This window comes from Peromyscus maniculatus, chromosome 5 (genome assembly GCF_049852395.1).
Source record: "Peromyscus maniculatus bairdii isolate BWxNUB_F1_BW_parent chromosome 5, HU_Pman_BW_mat_3.1, whole genome shotgun sequence".
Classification (NCBI taxonomy): Eukaryota; Metazoa; Chordata; class Mammalia; order Rodentia; family Cricetidae; genus Peromyscus; species Peromyscus maniculatus.
Genome location: NC_134856.1, coordinates 49234327 through 49255554, shown reverse-complemented (window position 1 = coordinate 49255554; position 21228 = coordinate 49234327).

The following is a 21228-nucleotide window of genomic DNA, read 5'->3' as shown; positions in this document are numbered from 1 at the left end:
GAGCAGAAGAGCCTGCTCTGGTTAAAGGCAATGACATTGTGAGTTGGTTTCAAGATTGAAGTCTTTCTTGTTGGCTTGAATCATGTGGTTTCTTCTCAATAAAGAGTCATCAAAAACTCAACTGAAAACCAGCACTGAGCTGTAGTTGAAAAAACATACGTTTCTGAATTATGACACTTGATGGGACTTGGATCCCTAGTTTTCTTATGATACTTTGTGGCTCTGAAGTTAATCCCATGATCCCTCTGTAACACTGGTCATGGGCAAGATCATGCACTCCCCAGTAAATGCATATATATATATATATATATATATATATATATATATATATATATATATAGAGAGAGAGAGAGAGAGAGAGAGAGAGATAAGTGTATATATATAGATGTGCTGTTTTATTTATTTTTAGAGAGAGAGAGAGTCTCACTACATAGATCAAACTTGTCTTCACCCTACTTCGTGGCTCAGACTATCCTCAAAATTGTGGAGATCGTCATGCCTCAGCCTTCCAAGTGTTGGGATTAGAAGCCTATGGCACCACCCGCAGTCACAATTCACATTTTGTCATAGATGTGTGTCTAGTCATTTTTAGAAGATTCTACGTGGTAGCCAGTATCTTGTAGTTCCCTTGTAATTGGAGGACTCATTCATGAGATTGCTTGCCTTTTGAATGCAATAATAAAATACAATCTTGGGTCTGGGCAGATGGCTCAGTGGATAAAAGCACTTTACTATTCAAGTGTAATGATCAGATTTCAGACAACCAGGACCCACATAAAAGTAACCAAGCAGGTGGCCCTGTATAATTCCAGTGCTTGGCGGGGGACAGAGAGAATCTCTGGGGCAAACTTGCTAGCCAGGCTAGCCAAATGAGCTCAGAGGTCAGCAAGAAACTTCCTAAATAAATAAGAGCACTGTATCCAGCGATATCCCTGATATCAACCACGGGCCTCTGCATGATACCACCCACATGAAAGGCATACCACACACATACACCGGCAGAAGGGAGGGAAAAAGGCAATCTTAATTCATTGTCCTCCCTAACACTAACCTTTGTGTCTCACCTCAGCTTCTCAGTTGCTTGTTCTCCTTTGGCCTTTTCCTTTTCTTGAGTGTGAGAAGTTGGAACTAACTATATACAGGACAGATTCCTTATGGAGAAACTGAAGCTGAAGCCACAAGTGGACAGATCTACATTGCCTTCTACTTTCTACTGCAAAAATTGGGAGGGAAGAGAGGCCTACACAGCTGGGGAGCGCGACGTGGCTCACTGCAGAGTGATGACTCTTCCAGCATCACACTGGAACCTAAGAAGGAAGAACACTCACGCCTCCTCCTTCTCAAAGCTGAGGAGACCATTAATAGCATTATACATTATCCACCAAGTGCTTCTAACGTAATACCCCATGTCAAGAATTCTGTTTAATGCTAGACTTACTCTCTCCTTTGTTGGTTTATAATTAATTTCAAACTAGGGTCACATACATGCAAATGTGTTTTTCAAATACTATACTTGTATATGTATGCATCCATATCTGTGTATGTACATGTGCATATATATGGATATAGATGTCAAAATTTGCCTGAGGGATCATTCATCAGGTGCCCTGGATGCAAGAACTACTTGATTATGAAGTAGCTGTTTACTTATTATGAATGCAGATTTTGCCCTTCCAATGAACGGGAAAATTATGTCAAGGCAACACTAAATGGCTGTGATGTAGCTAAATAGTTATATAAGGATCACTGGATATACAGAAGGGTGTTTCGACTTCTCTGTATTATGTCTTATACCTCCATGTGGACTGTGTATGTGTGAATGTTTGTGCCTGTGCATGCTTGCTTATTCACGTGTACTTGCATGCATGTTTGGATGCGTACATGTACGTGCACACCTGTATGTATACATGTGCAGATCTGGGCAGTTAGCCTAATAGAGTCAGTTCTGTTAGAGCCCATCCTTTAAGCTGCTGACCTTGGTGCTCCCAGCCTGTGACCTCACAAAGTGGCTCACCCTTCTGTGACTCAGTTTGCTCTTTGGCAAAATGAGGGCTGGAACCCTGCCTGCCTCTCAGGATTGTTGTCTTGACCACACACAGTATACAGTGGTGTAGAACACAGTGAACACCTCAGCCATGGACATGCAGGGCCTCAGTAGGTCTTCCGTTGTTGGCCTTTCAAGGGCCAGAAAAACTGTCTTCCTGCTTTTCCCCTTTGCTCCCCTCCCCCTCTCCCTTGTCCTCCTTCTCCCCCTCCCCTTCTGTCCAAGCACACATGTGTGGGGTTTTATGTGCATGTGTGTATGTGTGTGTGTTGAGGCCAGAGGACAACCTTGGGTGTCATCATTCTTCAGGTGCTGTCCACCATTCTGTTTCTTTTGAGATAGGATCTCTCTGGCCTGGAATTCACCAAGTAAGGTCGTTCGTCTTTCCAGGGACCCCGAGAATCCACCTGTCTTTGCTTCCCTCTTACTGGGATTACTAGTGCACACGATCACATTCAGCTTCACCTTTTTAAAAATGTGGTTCCTGGTGATTGAACTCACATCCTCATGCTTGCCAGGCCATTGCTTTAGCAACTCTGCTATTACCTTAACCACTGCTTTACCCTGTTATCTTCTCTTACACCCTTATCTCTTTAGGGTAAGCAAAGGCTCCTGACCACTTAGGATTGAGGGACTTTCCAAGACCAAAAACTACCAGTTTCCAAACTAGGATATTGCTGGGTAAACAGTAACAAGTTAGCCGCTCTGCCCATCCCCCTCCAGTGCATTCCAGTTCCTGGTCCCAGATCGGCTAAAGTCTCTGTACACAGTAGGCCCTTAAATGTGATTAGTCCTTTGAGCCAAAACCGTGCTTGACAGGCTTGGGTCAGTTCAAGTCTTCCTGAGCTGATACTGCATTATTGTGTTTGGGCACTTGGACTAATGCCTTCCCAGAAGTGGGCATGGTTAGATTGGGAGGGGACCGCAGGGGGAGGTAACTGAGGACCTGCAACAGTGACTCAGAGCTGAGTGTAGGGGTTCTGTCACAACAGGCTCGCATTTCCCTTGAACTCCACGGTGTGTCCCACCCAAGGCTGAGTCAGGCCGTCATCAGTGAAGGGGCTACAGGTCTAGGTATTGTTATTTTTCCCTGGGGACTTCCAATAGGAAGAGGTGGTAGCACTGTGCCTAGGCTGGGGATTAGCATCCAGGAGCTCCTAGTCAGGTCCTGGGAGAAGCTGTCGCTAGACCTGATTGCTGTCGGTCATTCTATGAAGGAGCCATCAGTTGAGTCACCGGAGCATTGAGCCACGGAAGCTGTCCCTGTGCATAGCTTTTGGAGTGAACCTCCTTATATGTGTTATTTTAGGCCGAGAGGCTCCAAGCAAAAATGTGATCAGGAAACATCTAGGCTTAGCTTCTTGAACCAAATAGTGAAGAAATTGTGGCATTTTTAAAGTATTATTATCATGACCACCCACTGCACATGAAGCTTTAAATGTACTTTGACCAATTGGAAAGTTCTAGAACAGTATTTTCCAACCTGTGGGTCATGACCTCTTTGGGGGTCGAATGACCCCTTAACAGGAGTCACCTAAGACCATCAGAAAACACAGATATCTACATTAAAATATATAACATAGCAAAATTACAGTTATGAAGTGGCAATTAAAATAATTTTATGGTTGGGGGGGTCACCACAACATGAGGAACTGTATTAAAGGGATGCAGCATCAGGAAGGTTGAGAACCACTGATCTAGAACATGGAGAGCCAGAAGTAAGGTACAATGACAACATCTGGACACTTAGCTTTCATTATATATATTCAAGAATTTTTTTTTCTGGACCCAGCCACACTAACACACTTGAAAGGTCAATCCAGTGTTCTGGGTATTGTTTAGAAGACGCATTGGTAGCTAGGTGGGAAATCACTCAGACATAGTATGAGCATGTCTTGAAAGTACAAATATTAAGCTACAGAGATGGCTGAGGGATTAAAAGTACATACTGCTCTGGCAGAGGCCAGAGTTCAGTTTCCCGGCAATCATGTGGGCAGTTCGCAACTACCTGTAACTCAGTTCCGGGGGATGTGAAGCCCAGTTCTAGATCATAAGGGCACCTGAACTTATGTGCACATACCTCCCCTCTCACATACACAGAATTCAAAGTAAATCTTTAAAACAAAAATCTGCCTCCTTTATGTTGGCCCTGTCTCCCTGACACAGGTCTCCTCTTCTTCCTGGAATTGTTGGCTTTGTTAGGCACCCAGGCCTCTCTCCGTCTTGGAATGTCCTTACACCTTTAGGTGGCTGTGTCCTCACTCTGTCACTCAGGCCTTACTTCCAATGTCTGCCTTCTGAAGGGACCTGCTGTGGTCCCCCTGACCCTGACGGTAGCTGTCACAGCAATTAAACAAGCCAAAGCCAGCTATCTGCACACACCGCTGCCGGGTTCCAAACAAGAATGCCACGTGGTTATCTGAGATACTTCCTATAAATGATCCAGGACTTTTCCCAAGATAGGCGAATCTGTAAGGCTGCGCTAGGCTGACAGATCTGCATTTTAACGTTTGCCTTTGGTGATTCTGGATGTCCTGTGACTGTGCCTACTGGCTCTACTTACCTCCACCTCTGCCTTCAAGGTAAAAACTCTCTGGAACAAGATAGACAGATTTCTACTTCTAGACATCTCTGTTTGGCCCAAGTCCTGGTACACTACAGATGTTCAGTAAATAAGTGATAATGGGACCTCTCATCATTTATTTTACAACCATTTGTTATGCATCCACTGCATTTATGGAAAAACATTCTGGACACCCACTGGGGAGAAGGGACAAGACAAATACCCTGGCCTATGTGTGAAACCACAGATACAGAAGGCTGCATTGTCTGCAGGTTGCTAAGTTTTTATGATCAGATATTGAGACCTACTGTGTGCTGATCATTGTCTCATGGATACTATAAAATATTACTAACTCTTGCTCTCATTATTTTAGCAGTGAAGAAATTGAAGATTACGGAGGTAGTGTCTTGTGTGCTACCCAGCAACCCTCAATGCTGGCAGAGCCTGGCTTCCAAAGTGGCACGCATGTGTGCATGTGTGCGTGAATATGGGTGTATGCATTTGTGAGTGTGTATGTAGGTGTTTGTGTGCATGGTGTCATTGTTTGGTATATGGTGTGTACATGTTCCTGTGGGAGTATGTATTTGTGCATGTGTGCACACAAGTATGTAGAGACCAGAGATGGACACTAAGTGTCTTCCCTTGCTGCTCCCCATCTTCACTTTTGAGACAGTCTCTCACTGAACCTGGAGTGCTCATGGATTGAGCTAGGGTAGCTGGCCAGCAAGCTCTGTGTTTCCCTGATCTGGGAGCTGGGATTGCAGCATGCTCTGCTGTGTCTGGGTTTTTTTATATGGGTGCTGGTGATCAACACTCCGGTCACCATGCTTATGCATCAAGCACTTTGCCGATGGAGCCATGTCTCCAGCCCAGCCCTGAGGTTTTGGTTCCCTCTTCTGACTTGATCCACTTTAATACCATATGCGGGGCATAGTCCCTTCATCCGGTTCAAGTGACTTTCTCAACCATAGGCCTGAGTAGTTCAGAAGCTGAGTGAATGGTTTATCCAGAGGGGCATGTTCACTTCCAAACCCACAAACCCACCTGTGGAGTGACCTGGGCTCTGTGGTTTCATTGAACATGTGAGCTGGGCACCTATTGCTTCCTGGGAGGATGCTTGTGTCTGGAATCTGTCCTTAGACATTTTTTCAAAGCAGGAGAGACTGAAATGGCTTTATGTTGCCATACACATGCATATGAAAGATCCAGATTAATATAAACCTTGAAAATAGGGAAGCATCTGATTTGTGCTTTTCCATCAACAAACTCGATAACATGAAGGAAACGATTAACATACAAATAGACAGGCTTCCCATTAAAACAGCAGTAGCAAAGAGTTCTGGAAAGATCTCACGCAGAAGTAATTATGACGGGAAATCGGGTCTGATTCAGGCCCATTTGCAGCAAGCTTGGAAAATCAAAATGTAACCACTCATAATCAGGAAGACAACCTTGTGCTGGGGGGAAGGGCCAGTTAAGTATTATTGATACTGTTATTTTACTTTTGAAGAGTCCAACTGGATGAAGGGCAAGTCTGAACTGGCAGTCTCTGCTCAGTGGTTACAGCACGATGCGGGCACTACTCAGGGACAAATGGAACCCAGCACGATCAGCCAGCGTGCAAATAGCCAGGGTTTGGAGCTAGTTTTCTGAAAGTTAATAATGTTTCTACTTGAGATGTCACTCAAAACAAGAACTTCTGGGTAAGTAAACAGCCATGTTGAACATCTGTACCCTCTGAGAGTGGGTTCTGCCACCCTGGGTCCTTTGTAATTGTAGCAGAGCTGAAATTGGTGTGACTAGAACCAACTGGGCAGAGAGGAGGCTAGAGAGGGAGATCAGGGCCTAACAGAGGTGAAGACGATAATTCTCAGAACACAACAGCTGTGTGGTCTGTAAAGTGCCGTGGAGGGAAAGACAGCAGATATGGATGGGGCTGTGTGTCCCTGGGCAGCCTGCGTGGAAACTGGATCCTCACTGTCAGTGTTGGGGGATGAAGCCTAATGGGGCATGTTTATGTGAGATGGACTCCAGTCTTATGAGATTAATGCAAATTAGAAATGAGTTTTGAGGGAGGGACTGGAGAAATGGCTCAGTGGTTTAGAGCACTGGCTGTTCTTTCAGAGGATCCAAGTTCAATTCCCAGCCCCCATATGGCAGCTTACAAGTGTCTATAAATCCAGTTTCAGGGGATCTGAAATCCTCACACCAATGCATAGACAGATAGGTAGGTAGGTAGATAGATGATAGATAGAGAGATGATAGATAGATAGATAGATAGATAGATAGATAGATAGATAGATAGATAGATAGATAGATAGATCTATATAGACATGAAAAAAGAGATGAGTCTGGGCCTGGGGAGAAAGGCTCAGTATACGGTAAAGCGCTTGCCACATAAGCCTGGAGACCTGAGTTAGGATCTCCAGAATCCAGTCCAAATGCAAATATAATAGCACATTCCTCTCAATCCCAGGCCTCCTGTGGGGAGGCTGGAGTCAAGAGGCAGGAATATTCCAGAAAGTTCTAAGGCAGTCTGGTGTGAACAAGGAGGTGGAAGGTAAGGATCAACATTCACAAGCCATACATGTGGTTCATACATACACACACCACAACAAATACACATGCTCTTTTTAAAGCATGAAATGAGGTGCTGGAGGGATGTACCAGTGGTTAAGAACACATATGTCTCTTACAGAGGAGCCAAGTTCATTTCCCAGCATCCACATCCTATAACTCCAGCTCCAAGGGATCCAATATCCTCTCATCACTACACTCATACACACTTACTAAGACCCCCCTCACACACACACAACTAAAAATAATAAAACAAACCTTAAGAACAAAAGAAATGGATTTGAGACTCCAAGTGAGATCTCTTGAGCCCTCTCACCCATGTGATCACTTCCATTGTGGCTTTGAAGTTAACGATATTAGTCTATGAAGCTTCCCAGTGCTGGGGACTGAACCTAAGACATGGTAAATGGTAGACAAGAACATTACCCCTGAGCCACACCCCCCAGCTCCTCTTTGTTAGGCATTATGTGAGGTGGCTCTAAAAATTTATTCACCTCTCTGAGAGGAGCAGTTCACAGAAAAGCAGGAAGGGAAATAATACTTGCCTCATAGGTTGAATTATTGCAGGGGCCATGTGGGTTTTCAAAGAATCCACTGAACTAATATGAATGAATAGATCATTCAGCACTATGGTTGATGCCTATGAAAGGCCTCCAACAACTATTGTCTCCAGTGATAATTACCCAAAGTTCCTCATGCCTGCATTTAGGAAGCTCCCTTCATTCCAAAGGACTGTCTTCATTGAACTCAATTCTGGAAGATAATGTGTTGAAACAACTAAATATTCTGACAATGTGACATAATCAAGAATTATGATACCTGAAGTGATATTTAAGAATAGCAATTCCTAAGGCAGTCCCAGGTCTGAGGTTTTCATGCAGATGGTTTATCTGGAACTTAGGGGCTTTGGTGTGGGTGGGTCACTGAGTGGATGATTTGGGGTAGGGGTTGAGTAGGGAAAAATGGAGTGTGCTTTTGCTGTGGTTTAAGTCAAGCCAGATGACCTTGAATTTGCTCTGTAGCCCAAGCTGGGCTCAAATGTGAAACCCTCCTGCCTCTCAGCATCTTGAGTGCTGAATTCATAGGCATGAACCACCACCCTCAATTTGGAGTCTGCATTTTCTGAGGACCCTGCCCAGCTGGATTCTGCTGCTCTGGATGCTCTGAAAACTACCGTAGAAGGAAGAAACTTAATCTCAGAAATGGATGGCATGGTTGTTTTCTAATCAACAAGAGTTAAACAAGAGTTGTCATCGCCAGTTTCTTATTTTTGCCAAGAAAACATGAATCTATCTTTTCTAGATCACAGGGAGGTTGCAAGGGTGGGCTGTGCTAACAAGCAGGTCCACCACTACCTAATGAGCACACAGTTTACAAAGCGGCTATTCCCACTTTATCTCACAAACATTAGGATTCTACAGCAAAGTCAGCCTTCCTCAGCCTTGTTGGTTGAGATGGGAGCAGGGTAGCCAAGGGTCCCTTCATGTGAAGGTCACAGCACACCAGAAGTAGTGCACAGCAGTGCCTTCTCTCTGCAGGTCTTTGTTGCCCCACACCCCCATCACATAAGGAAAATTCAAGTCCTCTGTCAAAGCATCGTTTACACATTATCAGCCTTAGCCATAGCTGCAACCTTAGTGGTGCCACCTGGGCCCCGAGGAAAGAAACCAAATGGCCGATTGTGCTCTCATTACCCAGGTCATAATTATCCATGCAAAAATCCACAATTATTTTAGAATAAAAACTATGAGGTCATTGCAAAGTGTATTTCTTAAGCAATGACATTAATAAAGGTGTCCATCTTGGTACATAAAATATTACTAATTCATGCACCATTAAACTCGCACATCTTAAATTACAAACCTGATTAATTTTATTCATTTTTTCTGGGTCATTGTTTTGTTTCTTCTTCATAGCTTAATTCAAAGGAGAAAATATTTGGAAATTATTTTGCCCCTGTGTGCTCTATGAATAAAGAGCTTCAGTCGGTTAGCTTATAATTCTGTTAATAAAAACCAACTGTCTCCTATCATATTATGTAAAATAACTGGGTAGATTTTTACTGAGTTAGGAGGATATGTCTAGGATGGTCTGACTGAACATATAGGATGCTTTGTACTTAGGAACCAGATCTATGGGTGTATCAAGGATGCATGTTTCAAGAGATAGTCACATACTGTCCTGAGTAGCAGAGCAAACGAATAATGAATGATCTCTGTGGCCAGGAAAGTTAGTCCATATTTATCAACACATTGAGCAGAGAAAACATGAGGCTTTCAAATATGAGTACACAGCATAGACCCAGGAGCTGAGTTGAGATCCAGTACTGATTTGAGGTCCAACTGATGTTTACTGGTGTCTCTGGGTAGAAAGCTCTGCATGGGTTCTGTACTTCACAAAGGGGTCTTGGTCAGGTTTCCTGAGAGTAGACATGGAAACAGAGACTTGGGTGGAAGTTATTTACTCAGTGATGCTCTGAGTAGACTTATTAGGAAAATGTGATAAGTTGGTGGGGAGCTACGTTATGGTATATACCTGAGTTGTGTACTGGTTGTTGATGTGGATAACTGGGACTCTAACTGGGACCTCCATAAGGCTGTGTTAAACACAGAAAACAAATACACTCAGGGATAGTTATCCACCACCTCCTACCCAGTAAGAGTGAGAACCTGAGGGCTGGAGAGATAGATTGCTCAGTGTGAGTTTTATTCCCATCATCCACATGGCAGCTCCCAGCCACCTATAGCTCCAGTCCCAGGAGATTCAATATCCCCTTTGGGCTTTGAAGATACTGCTCACATGTGGTGCACAGACATGCATGCAGGCAAATATACTCATACACATCAAATAAAAAACAGAGAGGAAAAAAGAAGTTTTAAGATCCTGGCCCTTGTACCTGCCCTGAGATTACAAGAGAAAGTCACTGGGCAGAGACCAGAGATGCCTGTGGCAAAGCTCTGTTTGGTCACAGTAGCATTTCCTACAATCCAAAGGTAGGTTGGCTTGGTGAGGTAGCTCGTTTATGGTAACAGTGACAAAGACGATGATACTGTAATATGGCAGCCATCCTGTTCTTAGTGACCATCAACTGGCAGTGGCAACAGGGAGTCTATTTTGTATCTCATTTAACCCACAGTACTACCTTATATCACAGGCAGTGTGATTGGCACAATACAGAGGAAGAAGCAGAGAGTCCAAAGGCTTCATTCCAAGGTCATGCTGTCAGACAGGAAAGCCAGAATCTGACTCTCTAAGTCTCTGACTGTGAAACATCCCTTTTCCACAAGACTTGTAACAAATATAGGTCTGTCTGATGCAGGAGTTGAAAATAAATAGAAGGTTCTTTTTCATGCTCAAAATGTCAAAGTGGTGACTTTGTTGGCTTATGCCTGTCTTGACTGCTTTCCAAAACCTGACCCTCTCCTGCCCATGTCAACTCCTCTGCAAGGCTGTGGATGCTCTCAGAACTGGGTGCAAATGTTTGAATCTTCCATGTGTGAAGAAAGCCTATGGAAATTGACACCGGGAAGTTCAGGAAAGGTCAAAGAGGTTCCTCGGACAGTCTGTCACATATCTGATGACATCTGATCCAAGCGCTTTCCACTCACTTCCCTTCCAGGTTCAGAAAATGTGCTGCACTTAAATTCATAGGAAATCTAGTTATTTTGTGAGTAGGCTACATATATACAAACTCATCAAAGATCGAGAAAATCTGGTGGGGTTCCAATAAAGTTTGAACTATGCAGGTGTTGGTGGGATAGAAATGATGAGATAAAGCATTTCCTGCCACAGGAAGCCTCTGCTCCTGGAGTTGGGTTCCTGAGTGGATGAAAGGTAAGAGAGCACAGAGGCTTGCCATGCTCAGAAACCCACGGATGATCGGACGATCAAGCTGAAACTGTAGGAAACCTGGCTGGAGGAAGCCACACTCTCTGGATGACTCAGCTCTTCATCTCCTACAATTCCAGACACCAGGATGATAAGTCACCCACCCCAAGCCATAAGAAAACCAGAACTTTGGAGGCTGGAGCGATGCCTCTGTGGTTAGGAGTGCTCCCTGGTCTTGCGGAGGGCCAGAGTTTTGTTCTCAGCACCCACATCAAGGTGTCTTACAACTAACTGCCTAGAACTCCAACACCAGGGAATCTGACACCTTCCTCTATGGACACACACACACACACACACACACACACACACACACACACACAGATATTCATAAATAAATAAGAAAATAAATCTTCAAACAAGAAAGAAAACTAGAATTTGAAATCCTTAATCCCACAGCACTTGTTTGCCTGACCCTTGTTCTCTGCAATCACTCCCTCCCCAAAAGGAAATCAAGGCGATTTTTTTCCCCTTCCAAATAGATCAATGTCTGAAATATTGGCTTGTATTTCTGAAGAACTCACTTCTGAGTGTGTTGGCCTAACTGTGAAGTTCAAATTAATTGCACCCTTCGGGGATTTGTAGGCATGTTGACAGATTCCATGACAGGACGAGGAGTCTTATTGGGAAGAATGTTAGCTGGCGAGGCAGACGGCTCAGGGATAATTTGGTAATGGCTTACAGAGACTTTCGTCCCAGGTCCTTGGTTCGAATCTAGAACCTGCTTGGCAGTGACTGAAAATCTTTACTGTTTGGCAGCTTCCTGACAGGTGGCTAGTGAAGTCACACCTTAGTCTCCTGTTTCTGCTGCTCCTTCTGGAACAGACACAAGAGGGACATAGCAGCCCAAATGAAAACACTAGAAGTGAATTACCACACTCTCCTGCAACAGCTTGTCGCTTACTTAGTAATAATGTTTATTTTTATTTGGTAAATGTGTGCATCACACATGTGTATAGTATATGTGTATGCAGGAGGCTGGGCTTATGTGTGTGCTACCATGTGTGTGCACCATATGCCTCAGGTATATGTGTGACCCTTGCATTCTAGCTTGTTTGAGATGGGTCTCTTTCTCTGTAGTGTGTGCTGGGCTGGCTGACCCCTGACCTTCTGAGTATTCCCCTATCTCCATCTCCCATATCCCTGCAGGAATGCCGGGATTCTAGATTCATTTGCTACCACATTGTTTTACTTGGATCCTGGAACTTTAAACTCGGGTCTTCATGCCAGTGTGACAAACTCTTTGCCCCCTGAGCCATCTCCCCAGCCCAAAGTTAATAATTAATTTTAAAATCAACTTAACAGGTAATGGGGCACCAGGGGAGCCTAGTGCCTATTTCTTCTGAGACTGAAATCTGATTAAATCTAGGGAGTAAACAGAATGTAAAGACAGACAAGAGAATGAAGTTACCTTGGGCCTTCATGTGGACAAGCTGTTTGTCATTGAGCTAGAATAGTGGTATGTTTATGTATAAAAGACCAAAAAAAATCTTTAAAAGTCAGAAACACCCTAGAAAATATGCATGGACAGTCCCCAAGTCAAGCAAGCACGGGAAGAATTTGTCAGATTTCCTTCCAAAGGACCCTTAAGAGACTCGCAAGGCAAAGAGCCACAGAGAGCCCGGTTATTGGAAGGCTGGTGGCGCCACGTTAATTTCAGCATGGCCACTCTCAGCTGGAACCCAATCAGAGATCAGCACGCTGCAGGAGTCCTTCCTTAATACAAGCCTGGCCCAGATAATGAGGGCTTGATTCTAAGCAGGGGAATTTCCTATGTCAGTGGACTTAAGCCAAAAACCTTTAAAATTATTTTAATGTTATTTTTCTTTTTAATGGGACATGTAAGTACTAGGGAAATTATAAGCATTAAAAGGTTTCTAAGAAATATGTATATGTATATTCCTTAGAATGTAAAGTAAAATTTTTAATATATATATATATATGTCTTTTAGGGAGTGTAAGTTGTAATGCCTTATAAACATCTAAATGTTTCACACTGTAATAAGAAATTTGACCCAGTTTTGGTCTGCTGAGGTAAGTTTCTCATATTTTTTTCTCTAGGAAAACATTGTCTAGCTCAGATTGAGTTGTTCCCTGTACCAGGGATACCCAGCCCTCTGGCTTTTCTTGATCAAGGCTGAGTCAAGTTTCTTATATCAGAGTGGAACATTTAGAAGTTTAGAAGGCACTACAAATTCCACTCTCTAAAACACACACACACACACACACACACACACACACACACACACACACACACACATATATATATACACACACACACACAATTTTATATTTATCACATATATTTTTATATTAACAATTTTACTGTCATCTATGGAGTTCATTCGTGCTCAACAGCTGCTGGCTTGAGTTTAACAAAAAAAGAGAGAAAGAAGAAAAGAAAATTGCCAAGCATCCTCATGTTTTAAGTAGGTTCCCCATTTCCTGATAGGCAGCATCCATAAATTATCCTAGGCCACCTGTAGCCCACAGGACTGAGTGGTCCTGCTAGACTGTCCAACCCAGGAAGTCCATATGACTGAGAGCGCATATCCATGGGATTGACCACAGAGAAGCTCAGGGGTCAGGAGGCTGAACCAAGAGAGTTGCCACTAGTTTGACACTGGCCTGAGCTATGTAGCTAGTTCAAGGGCCAACTGGACTACCAGGTGAGACCCTGCTTCAACTGAATGGGAGTCAGGGGAGGTGAGTCAGTGGACAAAGTACTTATGTCATAAGCACAAGGACCCAAGCTTGGATCTCCAGAACCTACCTAAGAAATGAGCAGGTGTGAGAGCCGCCTGTAATCCCAGCACCCAGAAGTCAGAGATGGGGGTTCCCTGGTCAAGCTGGCTAGCTGGACCAGCCAGCAGGGGAGAGCTCTGGACTCAACCAGAGACCCTGCTTCAATAAATACAAGTGGAGAACAAAAGAGGAAGACACTGGAAATAAACCTCAGACATACACACAAACATAGATAGATAGATAGATAGATAGATGATAGATAGATAGATAGATAGATAGATAGATAGATAGATAGATAGATAGATAGATAGATAGAAGTGTACATGCACATGTTCCCTCACACACATGTGAACATGCCTGTGCACACATACACACACCACACATCCACATACAAAGACAAATGTGCTAAACAACTGTTTAGCCATTGCATGTCACATGATGCCAATATGACGTGGTATGCTGGTTCCAGCATGTGTCACTGCCACAAAAAATATTTGCAGGGATGACATCATAAACTACCCTCCAAAGCAGAGTGGCTTATGATGGTGTCAAGTAGGACCATTAATTTTTTGTTCTCGATGAGTCTCCGTCTTAGGTTCTGCTTGGGACCCAGGAAACAGAGGAAAGACCTGGCCAGGGACTATTCTTCCCACCCCAGTGGAAAGGAGTTCCAGAAAGACTGAGACAAACACGGGGTCTCTTAAAACTTCAGCTTGAACAGATGCTTGATCACATCTAATTGTATTTGGCCAACAGGAAGATCTAGCCAAGCCCAAAGTGGTAGTGAGTCAGATGAGAGGGAATATTTGATGAACCATACTATCACAATCACATAACTTCAAACCCTCTGTTGTAGAGCAATACCACAGGTGCATATATTAATGGCTGTAATGCTAACAATTAGAGATACCCACTCATTACAAGAATCTGCTGAGCTCCACAGGTTTATTACATCGTGTTATCTATAGAACTCTTCTCATAGGGAGGTACTTGTCCCCATTTTGCAGATGAGCAGGGGGTAGTTCCATGAAGTAGTCTTAAGCTCTGGTCCAACATCTACAAGGAAGATCTGGGTTTGGAGCCCATGTGCTTACACTCTAGTGCACAGAACCAGACACTGGAGTCCACAATCCTTTTGAGTGCCTGGTTCTGAGCTAAAAAACAGAGCAGGGAGGAGCACAGCAAATTCCTCTTGCCCATTGGATAATCAGCTGTTATCTTCAGACCAGTACACGTGTCACTGTCCCTCAAGGAGAAAAGAATCTGGGTCAGAACTAATTGGAGGACATTTGGTTAAGTCTTAGATCTGAGGTGGTTGGTCAGGTTTGGTAACACCACTTGATGCCTGGTATGAGATATGACTAGCTTTTTGAAGTTGGCCTTTTGTGTCTTAATGCCTGGTGCAAGAGAAATAGATAGTATCTTGATGTAGTCATGGTCCTCTGCATAAAATTGAGGTTGGAGTTGACTTTATTATTGTGATCCCAGGCACTATTAGAAGGAACAAAAGTCTGTTCTTCTAATGCAAGAATCACAAAGGGCTTTTCATTAATACCCATTACCTGAGCAGCTTTTATGTACTTACTACAGGAAAGTAAAAACAAAATTAAAATTGCCTCTGGTCTAGGGAGCTTATAATCTAGAGATAAAGGCACATCTCTACTAGATAGCCACACTAGTGGATGCATAATGACACACTAGGTACAAGCTTTGTTCAGCCTAAAGAAAAAGGTACATTTTCATGGGATATGACAAACGTGAGGAAGATTTACCAGGAAGTGGCAGACATCTCAACCAGAAGGGCTCCTAGAGAGACTGAATATATGCACACTCTATGTTTGCATGTATGAGTAGTATGTGTATCTATATATGTGACCATGCATGTATGTCATTGGAGTGAGGGGTGGGAAGCACCACAGGCTGAGGAAGCAGTGTGTCTATAGACCCTTAGGTGGAAGGAAAGGACAATGATGAAGCCATGTGGGGATCTTTGGAACCCTCTACACTTAGCTATCTTTGAGGGGGTCAAATTGCCTGTTACTTTCTTAAATCTACACTACAAGAAGAGGCAAAGCACACTCTTCACCTCTGAGAAATTCAACTCTGACTTTCCCAATGTTCCTTCAGCAGGGTTAGGGAATAGTCATTGCTTATGGCAGTCCATGCATATTATTGTGTGCTCATTGTGTTTTATAAAAACAGTGGAAAGAATTGCCTAACATAGTCTGCACATTAAGGACTTGCATCTCATATAGATAAAACAGTCATGGCTTGCCATTTGAATCCAGTACACTGGGATATTGTTCTAAGAACAGTGGTCCACACTGAGGAGAGGGCCCCTTGCTAAGATTACAGATGGAGATTCCAGATTCCTGTAGGAGATGAGGATTGGACAACTCTTGGGCCACCAATAAAAAAAGGGATACCAGTTCCTCCCATCCAAGTATTAACCAGGCCCACCAGGAACAAAGCGTTCAGTGGTAATAACGGTTCTATTTCTGCCACCTGACTGCTAGCAGAGAATCATACATGCATATTCTTCCTTTTAAAATATAATGGCATGGAAAAAATATTCATTGAGAATTTGCCATGTGACCACTCTCATGTTCAAGGCTGTCATGTAGTACAGAGTGTATGATGAAAGTTAAGAATTCAGGAATTAACAATACACCAGTTAAATAGCCACAAAATGTTACAAAGGGGGAAATCCATGAGGTTAAGGGAGTAGGTTTCCTAAAGGACTGGGAAATATTCTGTCAGTATCTATTAATAGCATTAATTAAAACAGAAGAAAAATTTAATACAAATTATTTAACAAAAATTTAAAAAGAAAAGAAAATGAGTCTAATACTGACAATATATTTTCACTGTGTTTAAAACTCGGCCTTATAAAATATATAAATCTATGTGTACATGTGACAGATAAATACACAAAAATAAACCACTTAAGTGCTGGAACTGGCAAAAACAAACAAATGAAATTATAGTAGTTGAGTAAAAAATTAAACCACAAATCATAATTTCAAAAAAAGTTAATGAATATGAAACAAGACAAAAATCTTAACTAGTCATTCTTTTATAAAGTTTATTTTTATTATGTTTTAATTGTGTGTGTGTGTGTGTGTGTGTGTGTGTGTGTGTGTGTGTGTGTGTCTACATGTGAGCATGTGAACATTAACACATGCGCTCAAGGACCCTAGAGGTGTCCTATGCTCTGGAGCTGAAATTACACAGATAGCTGTAAGCTTAGCAATGTTGAGACTGGAGCCAAACTTGGGTCCTTGGAAGGGTAGCAAGTGCTCTTAGCTGCTGAGCTAGCCCTCCAGCCCAAGTAACCAATCTTATAGACATAAGGATAGAAAAATTTTCCTAAGCAGCAAACTAAGAACTTAAGTAAAGCCTAGAGCAAGCATTTTTCTCTGATAGGGAAATAACATTATCATCCCATTGATATCAAGACTATCTTTCTACTAACTTTCTGGTCAATGTTTTTATAGACCTGCTAGCCAACACTATAGGGCATGAAAAAGAAATAACGTATATAATGCAAAGAAATTATGGTAACGACTGCAATGTCTTGCAAAAAAACTGATGACATGCAAAATTTAAGGAGCAACAGAGTTCTGCTGCACTCTCTACCTAGGAATGCTAGAGCAGGTGTGAAGGAACACTCCATTTCAACAAAATTACATAACACTTTATAGAATCATATAAAACAAGACCTAAATGTATGGAATTCCATTTTAGGCACTTGGTCAGAAAACCCAAATGTTGAAGATAGAAACCTCTCTAAATTATTCTAGAAATTTGATAAAACTGGAGTTAAAGTATCTGAGGAGGTTGTGTTAGATGACAACATGGCTTTCTAATTTTTATTTGATAAGTTAAAGTACTAAAGGATAATTTTAAGTCAAGTGGAAAGGATTGATGGTTCAATAAACCTTTGAGTCTTTGATGGCTCAAGTGGGTGAAGTATTAACTGAGAATTCTGCCCCTCAAGGTATTAAATAACGATTGTGTGGGATCCAAGAGCTTCATCTAAAATGAAAAATTTCTTAAATTACAAAAGGCAAAATCCTGCACAAGAATAGGCCTGTCAACGGTCAGCCATGGATACAGCAGGGAGGGGCCCAATAGGCCTTGACCACATCCTATGCAACTAGTGGCCACTGGTGGAGCCTGGGAAATCAGGGGTCACTGCCGCCACCTGCTTTGTAAACAGTTGTGAGCCCACCAGGATCTAGTGGAGATCTGCAAACCCACTTTCCCACAAGGGACATGGCTAAACCCACTGGATTTCAAAACAAAACAGAAACACATAGATACCGAAAGGGACTAGTGGAAAGAGAGGGGATTAATAGGGGAGGGAAAAAAGGGGGCCAGTGAGGCAAGAGCAATCAGAATGCATTGTATTCATGTATAGCAATGTCAAAGGACAAATTTAATAAAATTAAAAAGTCATTCAAACGGACATAAAAGGCATAACCCTTGAAGATTTAAGATATAAACCTTTAAACAAAGTGTTCATTACAAAACCCTACCAACTTAATGGAACATTGCGCGCGCACGTGTGTGTGTGTGTGTGTGTGTGTGTGTGTGTGTGTGTGTGTTCAAATAGTCATGAAATATTTAGAGATAATATATGTGCAACCCAACTGGGGAAGTTGGAAGGGCAAGTAATAAAAATGCATTTAAAGAAGAGGAAAGTGAAACACTTACTAAAAATATGCTGACCACCTCCCTCGCCAACCTACCACACCCTCCTGGTCATACAGCCATTATTAGGGTCTCTTTCCACACTCCATTCTATTTTCTTTGTGTCTGTCACTTGTCTTTTCACCTGTAAGCCTGGCTTGTCCATTGGATGCTGAGGATCACGTGTAGCCATTTATATTTCAATTAAAGTATAAATTCAGTTCCTCATCCCATTAGCCACATTTCAATGGCTCAGAAGGCACATAGGACTGGTAGTGACTCTCATGTTGAGGAGTACAGGTCTGGAATAGTTCCAGCATTCTAGAAAGCTCTATTGAAATCACTGCATAAATTTATAAGTCTTTGCATTATTATAATACAGTCCAGCCTCTTTGTTTTCTTCCTTATCTTAAAAGTTGCTTTGACAATTTAATTCTTGGAAACTGGAATTTTTTTTCCCTAAACTAGTTAACAATGAGAAATCAGGGGGAGTGTAAATTAAAACAATAATACATTGCTCTACAGCAGCTAAAATAACACAATATAATTTTAAATGGATAATGGGAATGTTTGAAAAAATTTACAGAGAGAAAGCAGGGAGAGAGACAGAGTCAGAACACACTGTGTAGCTGTAAAGGTATAATACAGACAGGTCCCCCAAACACATAAAAATTATCCTATTTAGTGTTCATGAACCATAATAATAGCTTGTATTTATTAAGCATTTATTTTTTTCTAAGCACTCTTTCTGTCAATTAAGTGTCTTACATACGACAGTTGCAGTTAAGACTGATTTATGACTGTTTTCTTTATTTGACTGAGGCGGAGAAAGTTGAGCAACTTGCCGCAGGTGACCTGGCTGCTTGGTACAGAGCTTAGAGCCAGGCTGTCTGGCTTCCAGTCTGTGCCGATGCTACCGTGCTCGTGTGGGCACAGGCCAAGTGACATTAGGTAGGTATGGAAATGTTTCAGAGAAAGTAGAAATGAGGTGTAGGCCTTTACCTGATGCTGTGTGATGGAGGGAAGATGGAGGGGTGACAGGAATGTGGAGGATTCAAAGGAAAATATTCACGACATACTTGCATAGTCTGAGGAGGTGGGAGGACAAATGGATACCACTTACTGTAATTAAAATATTTTTAAATAAGTAAGATAAAAATGTGTCTATTTAGAAGATGGCATAAAGCTTTCAGGGTGTGGTGGTGGTGGTGGTGGTGGTGGTGTGTGTGTGTGAGTATGTCTGTGTGTGTATGCACATGTGTGTGCCTGTTTGTGGAGGTTAAAGGTTGACAATGGATGTCTTCCTTTATCATGTTCCACTGTAGTTTTTGGCACGTGTTTTCTCTCTGAACCTGAAGCTTGCTGATTCAGCCGGTAAGCCCCAGGGATCTCTCTGCCCCTGCTTTTCTAGTGCGGTGATTAGTAGGTGCATGCCATGATGCCTGGCTTTTTCCACACAGGCTGGGGCTTCATAGTATATGTTCTACCCGTTGAGCCGTCTTTCCAGCTCCTAGGACTTGCTCTTGATCTACAGTGTGCTAATAAGATTGTGTGCATCCCAATGATTCTCTGATGCTCTGCCAACCAAGTTGTGACTGTAGAAGAGTAAGATGTAGTTGAAAGGGACCCAGACTGGGGCAACAGGAGATGTGCTGAAGACTGGCTGAAGGGAGGAAGAGCTGTGGCTGAAATGTAGGAATGGTGGATGTCTTAGGGAGACATCACAAGCTCTCTGATGCTTAATGAGAGCCGCAGGAAGGCTTCAGTAAGAGACAGTGTTTTCTGCATTCCCATGGCAATCACCTCATCCTTTTCTCTGGTCTCCAAGAGGAATGCGGCTGGCTTCCAAGGTACTGTGGCATGCATGGTGCATTGCTCTCCTGAGTGCACATTCACTTTGGTCCATGGAAAATATTTCATCTTGTGACCTAGAAGGCATCTACCATAGAAGACCTTTCTCGTGGGACTCTATCTGCCATTAGGTGGCTGCTGCAACTCAGACTTTGTGTTCATATCACCTCACTCCAGTGCTAAAGTTGCCTGTGGCCTTCCCACCCCTCTTCCCAGGGAGGGAGGTTGTTGGCTGTCTCCCTGGCGCCTACTCACGTGTGTGGCTCCTTACACAATCACTGTCCTGGAAACCAACACGGGTGTGTGGCAAGGTGGAGCCCACATGGGCACGTCTGAGGCTGCTGAACCGTGTGAATAGCAGACACTTGCCAATCCACCAGGAGAAGAGGAGCTGGGCTCCTCCAGGTTCACTGGCACAGGAGGGGAATACTGAGGGAGAAAACCACATGCCTTCTCAGCCCCTGATGGTGAAGCACATGAGTAATTACAAGCCTTAGGATGCTGGCACCCACACAAGCATGGTGTAACTCTGGTCCCAGCTCTGGGTCTGTTACCACCCAAGAGGGCCTGAGAGGAGCTTCCTTCTTCCTATCTGCGACAAGCGTGCACCTGTCCCCAAGCCTGCAGCAGGCCTGACACTGCTTCACAACCAAAATGGAACTGTCCATCTCAGCTATGAAGACACTGAAGCACTTTCCAAGAGCCAGCCAAAAAGCTTGGGAGGGTAATAACTACGTGTAGAATTCTAGAGTGTTTTGCAATTGAATTAAGCCCAGTGAGCCTCACTGAGAAGTGTACTCCTCTGGAAGCCCTGAGACCCTACCTGGATGGAATCTTGGTTTAGCAGAGAGGTAAAGACATCTGTTAT